The 14,211-nt window shown below is 38.8% G+C and overlaps 1 protein-coding gene across 6 annotated transcripts in view; it reads right to left on the reverse strand.

Annotated features, from left to right (window-relative positions):
* ESRRG (estrogen related receptor gamma) overlaps positions 1-14,211 on the reverse strand; it is a 468,749-nt gene that overhangs the window by 199,725 nt on the left and 254,813 nt on the right. The window contains exon 1 of one of the 6 annotated variants that reach the window (XM_034764598.1): positions 364-382. The exons of the other annotated variants lie outside the window; for them this stretch is intronic. The gene's annotated coding sequence lies outside the window, so the exon portion shown is untranslated. Of the gene's footprint in view, positions 1-363; positions 383-14,211 lie in introns of those variants that run through there. 6 annotated transcript variants of the gene reach the window in all.

Here is a 14,211-nt window from a genome sequence, read left to right on the forward strand (position 1 = left end):
CCTTCAGACCCTGTACCTGTGTGTGTTTTATTATTAAAAAATAATCCATGAAGGATCTATATATATGAGTAATTTGATACAAGTCATTTTTAAAGTACAGTATCATCATCTTTACTGGAACATATATCATTTGAAATATGATTATTAAGCCATCTTAAACCTTATCAGACCAAAATTTACCTCATGTTTACTTTTGTTCATTATCTTTTAGACTGTATATTTATACTCAGCAGCTGAAAATCTGACAGTCTATGCCTTCTCTTGTGGTCTGTCTTCCATCCTTTTCATGTTCATATAGTTTCCACTACCCCTTTGCTTTCCCTCCCTATCCAATCTTTCTCTCCCCCTATTAACCATCACTACCTTTCCACCAACCATCTTTCATCCAGGCAAGCAGCTGCCTTCACTGCTGTGCTGCTCCTTAGATGACCAGAAACACAGTGCTGCTATACTTTACGTGTTGATAAACAAAGCAGCTAGCTTCCTCCCCTGGGACTGAAAGTGCCACCTCCACCAGGTCAGGGTCTGGAATTCCAACTACATTCTTGAACTTCGGTTTCCCCAGTTACTGTTCAGCTAAAAAAAATGAAAGGCTACTACAGCAGATAACGGAGGCAAGTGTGTAGTTAAGTTTTCTCAGTAAACTTTCTTGCACAACATTTGAAGTGAATAAAAAGCACTGGGGGGGAGGAATACAATCAAGGCAGCCACTGGTTTACAAAATTTCAGCAGAGGGTATGGATTAAAAACAAGCCCGCATGTACACACACACGCGTCTGAAACTAACTTATCAAAATCTACAGTGCAAAATCTTACCACAAGGAGTATACAAAACACAGTAGAAATGGAATCAAAGAGAAGGAGGGGGGAGGAACTGTCATGAGTGTCTGCACCAGTCAATGAGAATTACTGTGCAGTGTCTGCATCTCCACATCTCTCTGCGCATATAATTATCCCTAGTACATCTTTAAGCGTCTTCACACTTAAAAGCAATCGACATTTCAAGGCACCCAAGCAGCCAGATTCCTTAACCACAGCTACCTCAAGGCAACCGAAGAAGTAAAGATTCAGTGGCACTTTACAGAAGCAGCACAGCATGTCGTGCCAAGTGCATTATATTTACTTAAAAGAGCAATGAGGGAAAAGACAGTTGGGAAGGGACAAAAACATCAAAAATTCAAGCACCGGCCCCGAGATTATTTATTTTAAAACAAATATTCTTTCTGAACCTATTCTAGTTAAGAAGGATGTTCCCCACCTCAGCAAAATCTATCATATTTTCAATAAAGTTTGAATTAAATGTTGAAATATCACTGGTTGGTTGAAATGAACTATGAGAGGACCAAAAGTAGTGTGTATTTGTTATTCCCTCTTTGCCGCTCTGCAAAGTAACTGGGCGAGCTACTGTCAAAGAAAAACACATTTGTGTTATGCTACTGAATGCCCAGCATTAAAACCGATCTGCTGCTGTCTTAGACACATAATTGGTTTTGATTTTGGAGTTTTGCCTTTTGTGCTCTTTCTTAGAAGGCACACAGTGCATCTCTGGACACACTGTTAATGTTGAAAAAAATCCTTTGTGCTAAAAAAGTTGCAAACTTTGTTCACGTTTGTATATAGTTGGGCAACGGGTAGCAGGTAATTACTTTAGAACCATCTGCTACTTCAATCTGTATTTAGCATTAATCACTCCTTGCTTTGATCTTAGACCAAAAAAACCCCAACACTATCTCAAAATGTGCTTTAGAACTTCACCATAGACCAGGAATTGTCCTATACACAAAGCTGAGGGTTGGTTGGTTATTTTTTTAAACTTTAGCAGATAAAATTTCTTCTTTAAGAAATCACAGCAATCACTTTGCCATATTACCAAAGTACATTCAAGTCACCGGATCTTAATAAAACACGGCATATTTTCTATTTCTTTTATTTTCAAGGACATGGGCATTGATATTTAAATGACTGCCTTCCCTGATACAGAATAGAACCCTTTCATACTCCTATAAGTGAAAACCGTTCTACTGAACAAAGCCAAAAAAAGTGCCCACCCATTGCATGACATCCAAAAAAAGTCTATTCTCATTAGAGATAAATGGAGCATCCGCGCCAATATTGATATTTTTCGATTACACCAAGCTCTTATCCTAGTGTAAGTTTCTTCAGAGAAGCAGAAGTGCGTTACTGTCTCAGACAGCCAAGGATAAGATGACTGAGGGAATTCAGTTGCTCTGTTTAATTAATACAGGATTATTTCACTTTCATTTTGTGAAGCTAATAATATGACTGGTGGAATGTCTGTAAAAATTAAATCATAAACTAGTGCAGTACCAAAGGGAAAACTTACTTTAGTTATTGAGTATTCCCAGCAGAAATCTTGAAAATCTTATACATATTTACACTGATAAAATACCACATGTACTTCATGGGATACTGCAAGCTTTCAACAATCCTTATGGCATGTATTTACAGAGCAAGAGTTAACATTTTGAGATTACACGTTAATAAATGAGTTGCAGTTATATTGTTTCCTGAATGTTAAGCACCAAATGCTAAATGCAGAAACACATTCAAGGTCAATGTCCTATTTTAGACCTTTTCAGCAGCTGTGGTATTATGATAATCACACTTAAAATATTCCTATAGAAAGAGTAAATTAGCCCTTTTCACTAGAAAGATGATTATGATAAACAATAAATCTGAAAGAGCACAAATTCATATTTCTTTTTTTCCAAAGCAATGAATTGCTGTTCCTTATTGTGACACTGGCATTTCCACACAGAAATAAAATAGAAGGGTCCACATTATTCTGCTTTTGAATTACCTTTTATTTTTCAAAGGTCTTATATTTGAGAAAACATTTTTCCACAAAAAAGGTTTGTTTGCCAACAGAACAAAAAAACAAAAACATTTAATTCTCAGTCTTTCTTTCGCCTCCACAACCTGCATGAAATATAGGATCCCACAAAACAAGACGGCAGAGAAGAAAAACTTAACATCAACAGCCATTCCTAAGTGAGATTAGGGTTTTAGTTCTGACTAATTGAGGTACAAGAGCTGATGGGTCGGCAGCATCTTTTTTTTTTTTTTTTTTTTTTTGGCTTGTCTTCCTACCTGACTGGAAGCTCAAGGAGCTAAAAATAGAAAAGAAGAAGATGGAGTGCAAATATTTCCCCAGTGAAAACACCAATAATCTTTACCGTGAGCTGACATGAATTGCTTGTTACACTGCCCTAGGATATCATGGCTTGAAGCGACAGCACAGACACACACACACACAAAAGCCACTAGCTATCCTCAAAGCTATTGTAATATGTGTTTGTGCATGTGCACGTTGCAGGCGCCCTATGAAATTTGACTTCTGGCCGATACACCTGCCATACAAAAACACATTATCTGCAGTTTGTTTTTATCCTGACTATCCCAGCCCGTCTTCCATCACTCTTCTTTCTCTTTCTCCCCCTACTCCCCCTCTACTCCCTTTGCTCTGGCATTTTTATTATTAATGTTATTGCTATTATTACTGTCCAAGCATAAGCTGATCCACAGGGGAGCCTGTGTAATTTAACCCCTCAAGCTCTAAATTCCTTCACATGTGCCAAAGACACAGGTTTGTTGTTGCCTCCAGCAATATCCCAGGAAGACGAGTGATGGCGGTGTCATATCATCACACAGCGACTTAATCTATTGCGACACCCAGGGAACGGGCAACTGAAGAGATTTACGGAACACGCTCTCTGACTGCATACAAAAATGTTACCCCCCTTCCCAATAAACCCAAGTCACATGGAACAAAGTGAAACAAATTTCACCCTCCTACCACTCTCAGTTTCTATCACTCACTGTATATTATCCAGTCCTCCCACAACGGTAGTGGTCCTACTGTACATCTTATATCTATGCAGCACTTTTACTACATTCGTGTTCTCTCTCCTTTGTTAATCAGGGAACATGAGAAGAACAAACAGCCAGATCATGTTGAACTGCCAAGTAACATAGCCTCAGAAATCTTTTGTCTGTACACTAGATGACTGGAACCATCACTTACACCAAGGTCATCTCTGCGTGCTCTCTCCTGACATCAAATGCACATTTCTAAAACAATAGTTTAAAGTGCTTGCACTTTTTAAGGATGCACAGAACACTATACTAAACTTTCAACCTTTAGCCACAGTAAATATTGACAAGAAAAAAAGCACCTACCATGCATACTGAAAAATGGGAGACTGTCCTCCCACCCCAGGGACTGTCCACATGGACATTGTACTTTTGTTATTTACTATTATTAAGAAAGAATGCAAATTTCACATGGAAGTATGTCACCAATTTAGAAGTTAGGTGATATTCTCCATTTTAACTCTGATGTTCAATTGAGATGGAAGAATTTGGGGTAAGTTTAATCAGTTTTGGAATACTTCTTGAGATAGAAAGCTAAACAAATCAAAGAGAATTTTCACTGGTATTGGTGGTGGGGTGGGGGAATATTAGATTATTTTTCCCTTCTCTAAATTGGAATCCTAAATATTAAAATGACAACATTTAATAAATAATGACGGCCCATTATTAAGGCCTGACCCAGCAAAGCTTTAAGTCATGCAACTAGTCCTTATTTATTTGAACCCTCATATTGATTTTAGTGGGACTACTTGAACGTGGACTGGGCCCTTAACATCTGAAATGTAAAACACTGACATTGTCCAGGCTGCCAGCCAAATGAATTTTGAGAACACACAGGTACATACATACACAAAGTCTCTGTGGGGTTCTTGTGCTTTTCCCCTTGAATGTAATACAAAAACTTTTGTTGTTGTTGTTGTTGTTGTTTTTAAAGTGAGTTATGAACATGCAGGTTCCAGATGGGGAATTGGTTTGAGTAGGTCTAAAGAAAATCGTGTTTCACCACTGATTACACTTACCCCAAGTCTTGCAGCCCAGCCCACCTGAACATTGGAACTTGGATGAGGTTAAAGAAAGTCCTGAGAGAACACATTTGAGCTCAGGTGAGATGCTGTTCTCCACACCCAAAAGAATTTGCCACATACTCATGGCTGAAAAGTGCACGATAACTCATTCAAAAAATGTACCAGGTAGCACTAGGCACTAATGCCGTATAGCATTTCTGCAGTCACTAATGTGCTTATACAATTTCATTTTATTTGACCACTTCAACACTTTTTGACTACAATGTATTAGAATCATGTTGTTAAATACAGTGATTCTTGCCTTTATTTGTTGTGGCTAATGCAATGAAAACATTCACATTTTTTCTACCTGTATTAGCAAAGAAGATTCAATGAGACAATATAGTCCTAATGTGATATTTTTGTGGCTGGAGCTTTCCATTATTGCCTGCGTTCCTGTCCCACTACCAGCCTCATTTCTATTGATCAGGCAGTTAGTCCTATTCAATTATTCAATCTCAATAAATAAATTTAGCTCTATGAGATGTAAACATTATGCTTACCATTATCCAACTTAATTCATGTGCCTGCAAATTTAGATAGATTTCGAGGTTTCCTTCTTTACAGATAAGCAAAACTAGGTTTCTGAAACTAGTCTTCACGTCTCACCAGTTCTATCACCTTTTTTAGCCTTTGCATTTCCCAGGGATTTGGTTAAACTCTGCTACATTGACAGAATTGATATTTCGTGCCTGAACAGAAAAAACAATGAATTATTTTTATTAAATACTAGAATAGTAAATAAAGCAATGAAAGTGATAGTGCCACATTTTTAAAGGAGGCCCAATGAGTGCGCAACTGCAAAATGAATGTATATATGCTACTGCAAAATGCCACATATGCACTTACAAATCAGTGCCCTTCTATTGCGCTTAGCATTGAAAATTGGGTCCTATCAATTATATTGCATGCATGTGTATATATACACATTATATACTCAAACCTGACCATCTCCATATGGTCATCCAAGTTTTTTGTGCACAAAAAGATAAATGTGAACAAGTGTGGAAGCAAGACATGGGACACAGAAAATTAAAGGTTCAACTTCTGAGGCTACCTCGGAGCCACTTTATTAACTTTGCCACAAAGTCCAGCTTTCTCCACCTAGAACATCCAAGCCAACTGACCTCAAAATCATGTCAACATACTAATGTGTTCAATATACAATACATTTTTCCCTCTTAGAACCTGAGCTTTTAGGTCTTTCTCAGCCAAAACTCACATTGGCTTCACTGGTATTTTTGCCTGAGTAAAGCCTTCAGGAATAAACCTCTAAGTTACAATTTTGAGGTTACAGGTTACAGACCTCTACTATTTTGCAGGATATAGTCCCTAGATAGAGAATGTATCAGATATTACACTGGTAACAAATAAATTTCATCACGATCTTCAATTATACAGACAACCCAGTCAAAAACAGAAGTGATGACTCTTCCCCTGAGTTCAAATAATGCTGTCCTGAGAAATACTGAGTTTCTCCTAATGTGCTGGGCTCCTTAACTCCCATTGCTGTCAATGGCTCAAAGAGATGGCTCAGCACTTCACAAGTTTGGTCCCAACTTGGGCGAACAGATGTCCTGATTTTATAGGCAGCCTCCCGATATTAAGGACTTTGTCTTATATAGGTGCCTAAAACCCCTCCACTCCCATCCCGATTTTTCACACTTGCTATCTGGTCACCCTAGCCCAACTATCTCTGGTTCATTAGCATGGGAATGATGGTAAGGAGGTGTTATTGTAGGAAAATCTGAAGTGGCTTCCATGGGAAGCTATTAGGACACCGTTGTTTACAGGGATGCAAGAATCTCTTCAGTACTGTCAGAGATAAGAGTGAAATGCATAAACATCTTTTAGAAACAAAACATAATTTGAATACAAATCACAACTTTTCTCAGATTGAACTCCTTGCTCTCACATCAGATTATCAGCCTTTGAGGCGTTAAACTCTTTTCGCATCGTTAAGAGCAGTATGTATATGCTTTTGTATTATTTGGACTTACTACATGTATGTTCGAAATGCTCTCAGTTTGTATTCAATATTACAAAGCAGCAAAATGAGAATCATTTGTCTTTCAATATATTTTCTAAATAAATCCTCTAAAACCTGATTTAGATTCTTGGATCATGCTTTGGAACAAGGAACTGTGTTAAGAGTGTCTGAATAAAGTAAAGCATATAAGCAAATCCGAATTTTATTCTTCACTCATTGAGAAAGCTGAGATTTAAGATAAAAGGGCTGGGTTGCCTCTCTCTTCACATACACTGCAAAGTTCCTTCACTTTTCCTGTTTTCCTTGTAGATTTACTTGTAAATCTGGCTACAGCCACATTTGAAGTCCGGAGGTCTGACTCCTGACCTCAGTTATGTTAGCCCTTCTCTGCTGAAGAACTACCCCTTGGATCACTGACTTGCTATTATTCTATGGTTAATAGACCTGACCTATGCAATATTTTTTAATCTGGCTACAGTCCGATCTCTAAATTCTCTATTTTGAATGAATACCGATTTTGTGACATGAAGTCTGCAATATAATGAAACGCAAACAATGAAAAGGCTAAATCAGTTTACAAAAAAATCTATTTGTCAAACAGTGTGGAGATGCTCCCAATTTAGTCTGGGCAGTTCATGCAGCTCTTGATAAGGGAGTTAAAACTGAGCCGTTCCACTGCATAAAAATAAAGGCATCTGCAAAAGAGATACGTTTTCTTTCAGAGAGTCTTTTCTGTAACCTGTAGCTAATAAAAATGAAAAGCAAAATCCTGGATTCTGTGGGAATTTTCTTACAACCAGGAGCACTGCTACAGAAGGCAGCAGCAAAAGCCTCCCCAGCACAGACCCCTTATGTCACATTTGCATTTCTATTCAGCTACATTGCCTGACAATGAAGCAAATGGGTCTGCCTTATCTGTACAATTCTGGACAACAGAGATTTCTAAGCCATACAAAGGAACAAGCTTAACATTCAACACTCAACACTTCCCAGTGCAGCCCCCCAAGATCCTGTGGGGAATGCAGTCACATAACCTCTGTCCACACCAAAAACTTGAACTGTCACATGTTATCAAAAAATGAACTGGTTAAAAAACAAAACAAAAACACCAGCAAGACTTTCAAAAGATATGCCAGCCTCAGAGAAAAATATTCCCAAATCTGAAGATTTTAAAGCATTATTTCCATCAGAATTGAAAACTGAGGAGTTGCCCAAGAATCTAAAGGGGAGATTCAATACCAAGCTACTTTCCCTGCTCCATTTTGACTGTTTTTAATACACCGAATTCAATAGAAGTGTTAAACCTCCCACATTGCACTAGTTTTCATTAAGGCACCTTTAGCAGCTAGTCTTGCTAACTTGTGCAAGATTTGTTTCAGTCTGAGAAAATTTCAACCTAATTCCTTCAAAATTAATATCTTCTCATTTAAAAGTTAAGAATGACTCAAAAACTGTACAAGCTGAAATCTCCAGATCAAACATGTATTATGACAGGACTTAAGCCTGTTATAATACAGGTTAGGGCTTTAAACTGCAAGAAAAAATTATAATCACACAGCTCTATAGACATTTGGACTTTATTCTGGCATTTTGTGACAAATACATACCTGCTGAATCTGTCTCCTTTGTCCACTCCCTTTCCCTATCCTCAGATCTTCTGCTCAACAGAACAGGCATTTTGTCTACACAGTCTGGAGTTCGAAGAACCCACTCTGGGAAAGGTTTAGCCAGTGATGTACTTGAATATACAGATTTCTAACATGGGGTCGGGGGGGGGGGGTGGAGGGTGGAGAGGAAGGGTGTCCACATTTGACTGGTGTAGATGTCTTAAAGCACAGTACACATTTTACACAGCATAATGCAGTTTCAAGGTGATAGGTTAACATTTAAATTCTTGACTTAAACTGCTAGGTAATGGTACTGGGCACTAACAGATGCCCTCTCTCTCATATGCACGTGCACACACATGCGCCCACCCACCCAAAATATTATTACTGCCAAAATAAGGCAGTCACCATTAGTGAGCAATGCAGAAGGGCTGCTTGGATTCTCTTTGGAACTGCCTGCAGCTATCCCTAATTTTGATTACTTGAATGCCTGAGAAACTGTTGCCTTCTCTTCCTATGATGCTGTTGCCCTTTCACACACTTGAGCAAGGGGAAAAGGTGTATTCTGGCTCTCCACGTGCTAGTGAGAGTCAGACACTCTTTATTATCCCTGCCACCGAAAATGGCATTATTGCTGTAGATGAACTAAACCACCAGTTGTTCTGTGATACCGGACAAAATATTGCATAGCCTTGATATGCTGCAAGGGTGACAACAGGCAGGGCCGGCGCAACCCATTAGGCAACCTAGGCGGTCACCTAGGGCGCTATAATTTGGGGGGCGGCAACCGGGGCGGTATTTCGGTGGCGGGACCTATAATTTCTCTCTATTTCTAATGTACCTATCACTGTGGTTTCTAGTTGGTCATCACATACATTATTTGTGAAGTACAGTACTCAGCGTGACCAGAGGAAGAATTCAACTAATTAATGAGCCCTGCAGGCAAAACATCATTTCTTGTGTTCTTTGGGGTGTTTACAGGGTAAGTTTTTATTTTCCGCATCAGGTCAGTATCAGATGTGTTGGTCTGTCAATGGATCCAGGATTTTTAGGAGCAGGTTAAGAGCCTACTGAACAAGCAATAAATTAAAATTCAGTTGCCTATGCCACCATGCCAAACAACATGTTATTCCTTTGTCTGCTGTCTGATAAAGAATTGTTCAAGACAATCTGACTTTCTGAAAATATGCCCATTGTAAGGCCACTTAGGTCAGTGAAATTTGTGCTGATAAATGGAGCAGCTACTATAAGTATAAATTAAAGGCGCAGCTTTCAATTGTGTATCCAATCTTTTCAATACAGAAAAATATTCCGAAAGATAAAATCGATGTGGCTTGTTTAATTAGCTTAATTCCTTTCCTTTTGTTACCTTCTTCCTTCCCTTTTCTAGACATTACCTGGCACATTTTTCTTTTGAAACTAGGAAGTTTTTCAACAAGTGCTCCAAACCAAAGAACGAGTACTCTGGCTTTTATGTAATCTGAATGGGAGCCACATAGAGATAGTATCTGTAAAGATCACCAGATCACCTCATCTTCTGTGTCTCCAGCAATATGTGCTGTGTTACTATCCAATGGCTCGTCTGGTTATAAGTTTGTCCCACCTTCCATCTGTTCTTCTTGCTGGCCCACTGCCACATCAACCTCAGTACTTCACAGTCTTTCTTCAAGATATCATTCAACTTGGTTTGCTACCATACCCATTTGTTTCTCTCTCCGTGTGAGATCAAGCATACATCTTTCTATCTTTCTCTCTCCAGCCTTTAGCTTCTGCTCCATCTTCTTAGTAAGTGTCTATGTTTCTGCTCCATTTATCATAGCTGGCAGTATGCACTACGCAGGTGTCAAGAAAAGCAAGAGAGAGTTCACTCTTCATGATATTGCCTTTCCAGCCTCCTTATGGCTCACCATCCAGTCTCAGCTCTTAACTTTAAACTACATGGTTAGAATAGTGTGAATCAGTTCCAAATAAGTCACTTTAAGGTGAATTAAGGTACACAATGATAACAATGCTGCTTTAAAGTCAATAGACACTTCTTCAGCCTCACTCTCATCTCTTTCTGTATTTCCTTTCCTTTCCTTTTGTTTACTTCCTGAGTTTTGTTGCTGTTAACATTATAGCATTTTATACTTGCTGCCAAAAAGTGCATTCAATCCATAACAATGCTAGAAGTAGTGCATACTTACATACCTTTGTACTTTTGCCCAAAACTTGGTTTACACATCTGTTTCTCATTTGCATATTATTATAGACACATGCTTAACAACTAATTACATTTGAAAAAAATGTGTCTTGGATCCACAGTGCTGATAATTCAGAACCAAGGCTGACAAATTGGCCCAAATTCTGCCCTCAGTTACATTGAATTCCTCTGAATTGCTGCAGGGTGGTCGAGGGCAGAGCTTGACCCACTGCCTCTAAATAACTTAACATATCTAAGGAGTTTGCTTCACATGGGACCCAATCACAAGAAAACTAGATGCTCACTACCACTCAAAATCAGGCCTACCATATTTAACATCACAGGCTGACTATCATAATTCAGCTCCACAAATAAAAGATTCTGGGCCACATTATGATGCTGGAGAAGCAGGTTCAACTCAACAGTTACACCACAGCAAAATTCAAGCTTACATCATCTGTTATAACTAGGCACTACTAGGGTAATTAAATAGTAAGATTCAGCATTTAAATGCTGAATTCCCTTGCAGCTCCCAATTACTCTGGACAGTAATCAGAGGTTTTTTAAAAAGCTTTGAAAATCCTTTTTGACCTGACAGACCTCATTTGAACTTCAAATCCCTGCGAATTGTTACCATGTGCCAGCACAGTGAAGACTATAGGACTCTGAAGTCAACATACTAATTGACTGTATATATGTGCATCAAACAAACATGCCAAAAATCCTTGTAAAATGTACACTGAAAACACAATGAGAACGCATGTGCTCTGAATAGCCTGCCTGAACAAAATGCTGCAGCTGAGTGGACTGGCTGGCTCAGAGTATTGGTAATAGGCATGTTGCTTTTCAGTTCTAGGTCTCCCATTCGACTTCTGATCTCTACTGACCTGGTCAAAAGTCCCCGTCATTTGATAGTGCTTTGGTGGTTGAATAAAATGAATTGTTAATCTCAGATGAATTCCTATCAGATGTTTTCACATTTCAAAAAACTCTTGACCGTGTCCACAGTAAGGCTGAAGAATGAATAGGCATGGAGTCTGAACTACTATCTCTCCCCTACAAGTGGTACTTCACTGGAAAATAAAAATTACAGCATATCCTCAAAATTATGGTATGTTCCAATATTATCAAAACCACTGCCACCCCGACCCCGCACTCACACACTCGCTTTTTAAAAAATGGAAAAAATGTGGTTTTTGTTCCTTACTACAATTTAAAACTTGTAGTGTACACATGACTTTGCTGTGGATGAACTAAAAGTGTGAATGTATCATTTTTTCATTTGGGTGGGACGGAGTGGCAAATGCCCTTCATTTCTCAAGCTTTTCTTTTATTGAACTAGAAATTTATAGCCCTACAGAAGAGGATGTTGGAAAAACTGGCCTACCAAACTCTTATGGACAGGGCCGGCTCCAGGCACCAGCCTAGCGAGCAGGTGCCTGAGGCGGCCAATGAAGAGGGGGGCAGCACGTCCGGCCATTCGGCGGCAATTCGGCGGAGGGGCCGTCACTCCCTCTCAGAACGAAGGACCTGCCGCCGATTACGGCTTTTTTTTTTTTTTTTGGCTGCTTGGGGCGGCAAAAACGCTAGAGTCAGCCCAGCTTATGGAATATGGTATCCAGTTCTGGTGTCCACACTTCAAAAGGATGTTGGCAAATGGAAGAGTTCAGAAAAGAGCTACAAGAATGATTTGAGGTCTGGAAAACATGCCTAACAGTGAGAGACTAAAATAGCTCAATCTATTTTGTTAATCCAAGAGAAAATTAAGAGGTGACTTGATCATGGTCTACATGATCCCCTGTAGAGGGAAGAGACTTCAGCTAGACGATGGCTCTTTAATCTAGCAGAAAAGGATATAATAAGATCTGATGGTTGGAAGCTGAATCTCGACAAATTTAGAGTAGAAATTAAGTGCATTTTTTTTTTTTTTAACAGTGAGAGTAATTAACCAGTGGGATAACTTACTGAGGTATGTGGTAGATTCTCCATCACTTGACATCAAGACTAGGTATCTTTTTTAAAGATATAAAATTTTTATTAAGATGATGTTAAAGAAAAAAATAGTGAACAGAGTTTGAGCATAGAAGTTAAAGATATGCTATAACTCAAACAGGATTTATGGGCCTGATGCAGAAATAACTGGCTAAAATTCTATGGCCTGTGTTATGCAGGTCAGATTAGAGGAGTATAATGGCCCCTTCTGGCCTTAATGAATCTATACTGTACTGAATTACACATACCCAGCTTCAAAATTAGTCATTTTGATTATTCCATATTACAAAGGATTGAACCTATGCATACTCTGCCTTAGCTTCCTCCAAGTTCCTATCTAGCATTAGCATGACAAAAATATTTAACATAATAATTGCAAAATAGACTATATGGAAAAATGTCTCCCACTTGCTGCACCAGGCAACTGTTGCTATCAATTCCATTCTATAGACATTGTTTAAATTGATTTCTTAACCAACACTATCAATTCTATAAAGCGAGCCTGTAAACTGCATGCTGACTGACATTCCAAGGCCCTATCCTGAAACCATCCACCGCTGCGTGGTCTTTACCTGTACAAATAGTTCCATGGAAGCCAATAGATCTACTCATGTGAAGCAGAACGTAAGAATCAGGCCACAAATAATAAAGTTCAATTTTTCTCCTTGCAAAATGTCTTATATCAGCAAATTCCTGTATTCTTCCAACACTGTAAATATCATGCAAGTACAATCTGAGGTTCTAATTCAAACCTTCAGACAGTGCTTTCCTTAGAATTCCACTCCTTTGCCAAAAGGAACTAAAAGTATGTTGCCTTCCTCTAAAATCAGCAATATCCTTACTGCTTAATTTGAGGCAGCTACACAATATCCTGCATTTACTCAGAGAAAATACTAAAAAAATAAAATTGCTTAAAATAAGATTGGAGCCATTTTAGCCAAATTTCTAGCAATGTCTCTTCCACCCAGTAAAAATTCATGAGAGGAAAGAATGTTGTCAGCAGGGAGTGGGTCAAGGTTACGGCTATAAAGAAGGCTAAAGTGGCAGGGTAACAATATACAAGGAATGGGTGACACAGCATAGTGGGCAACACATGGCAAATCATGAACAATGGCAGATCACAGTGATATAATGAAGGAATGCATCTCACACCCCGGCAGCCAAGGACAGCACAAGACAATGACCCATCCAATTATCTCTATTCTTATTTTATTCTTCATCCTTCAGTCAACTATTTCAAGCACGGGAAGCACCCTCTTAAATCAATCTTACGTTCATTTCGTATATGCCTTTATAGGTATGCTCATTTTATTCTAGTCCACTCTGTGTCTGGCACTATAGAGAAGAACAAATTAATGTGAGTATAAAAGTCTAGCAGACTCTGTCTGCAAGGTGCTAACACATATTTTCCATTTTCTCCCCTTTACAGAAGTTCCATTAACCATCCTCTATCGCAAACTGCTATTTAGTAACCAGTGCCAT

The sequence above is a fragment of the Trachemys scripta genome, chromosome 3 (assembly GCF_013100865.1).
Source record: "Trachemys scripta elegans isolate TJP31775 chromosome 3, CAS_Tse_1.0, whole genome shotgun sequence".
NCBI lineage: Eukaryota > Metazoa > Chordata > Testudines > Emydidae > Trachemys > Trachemys scripta.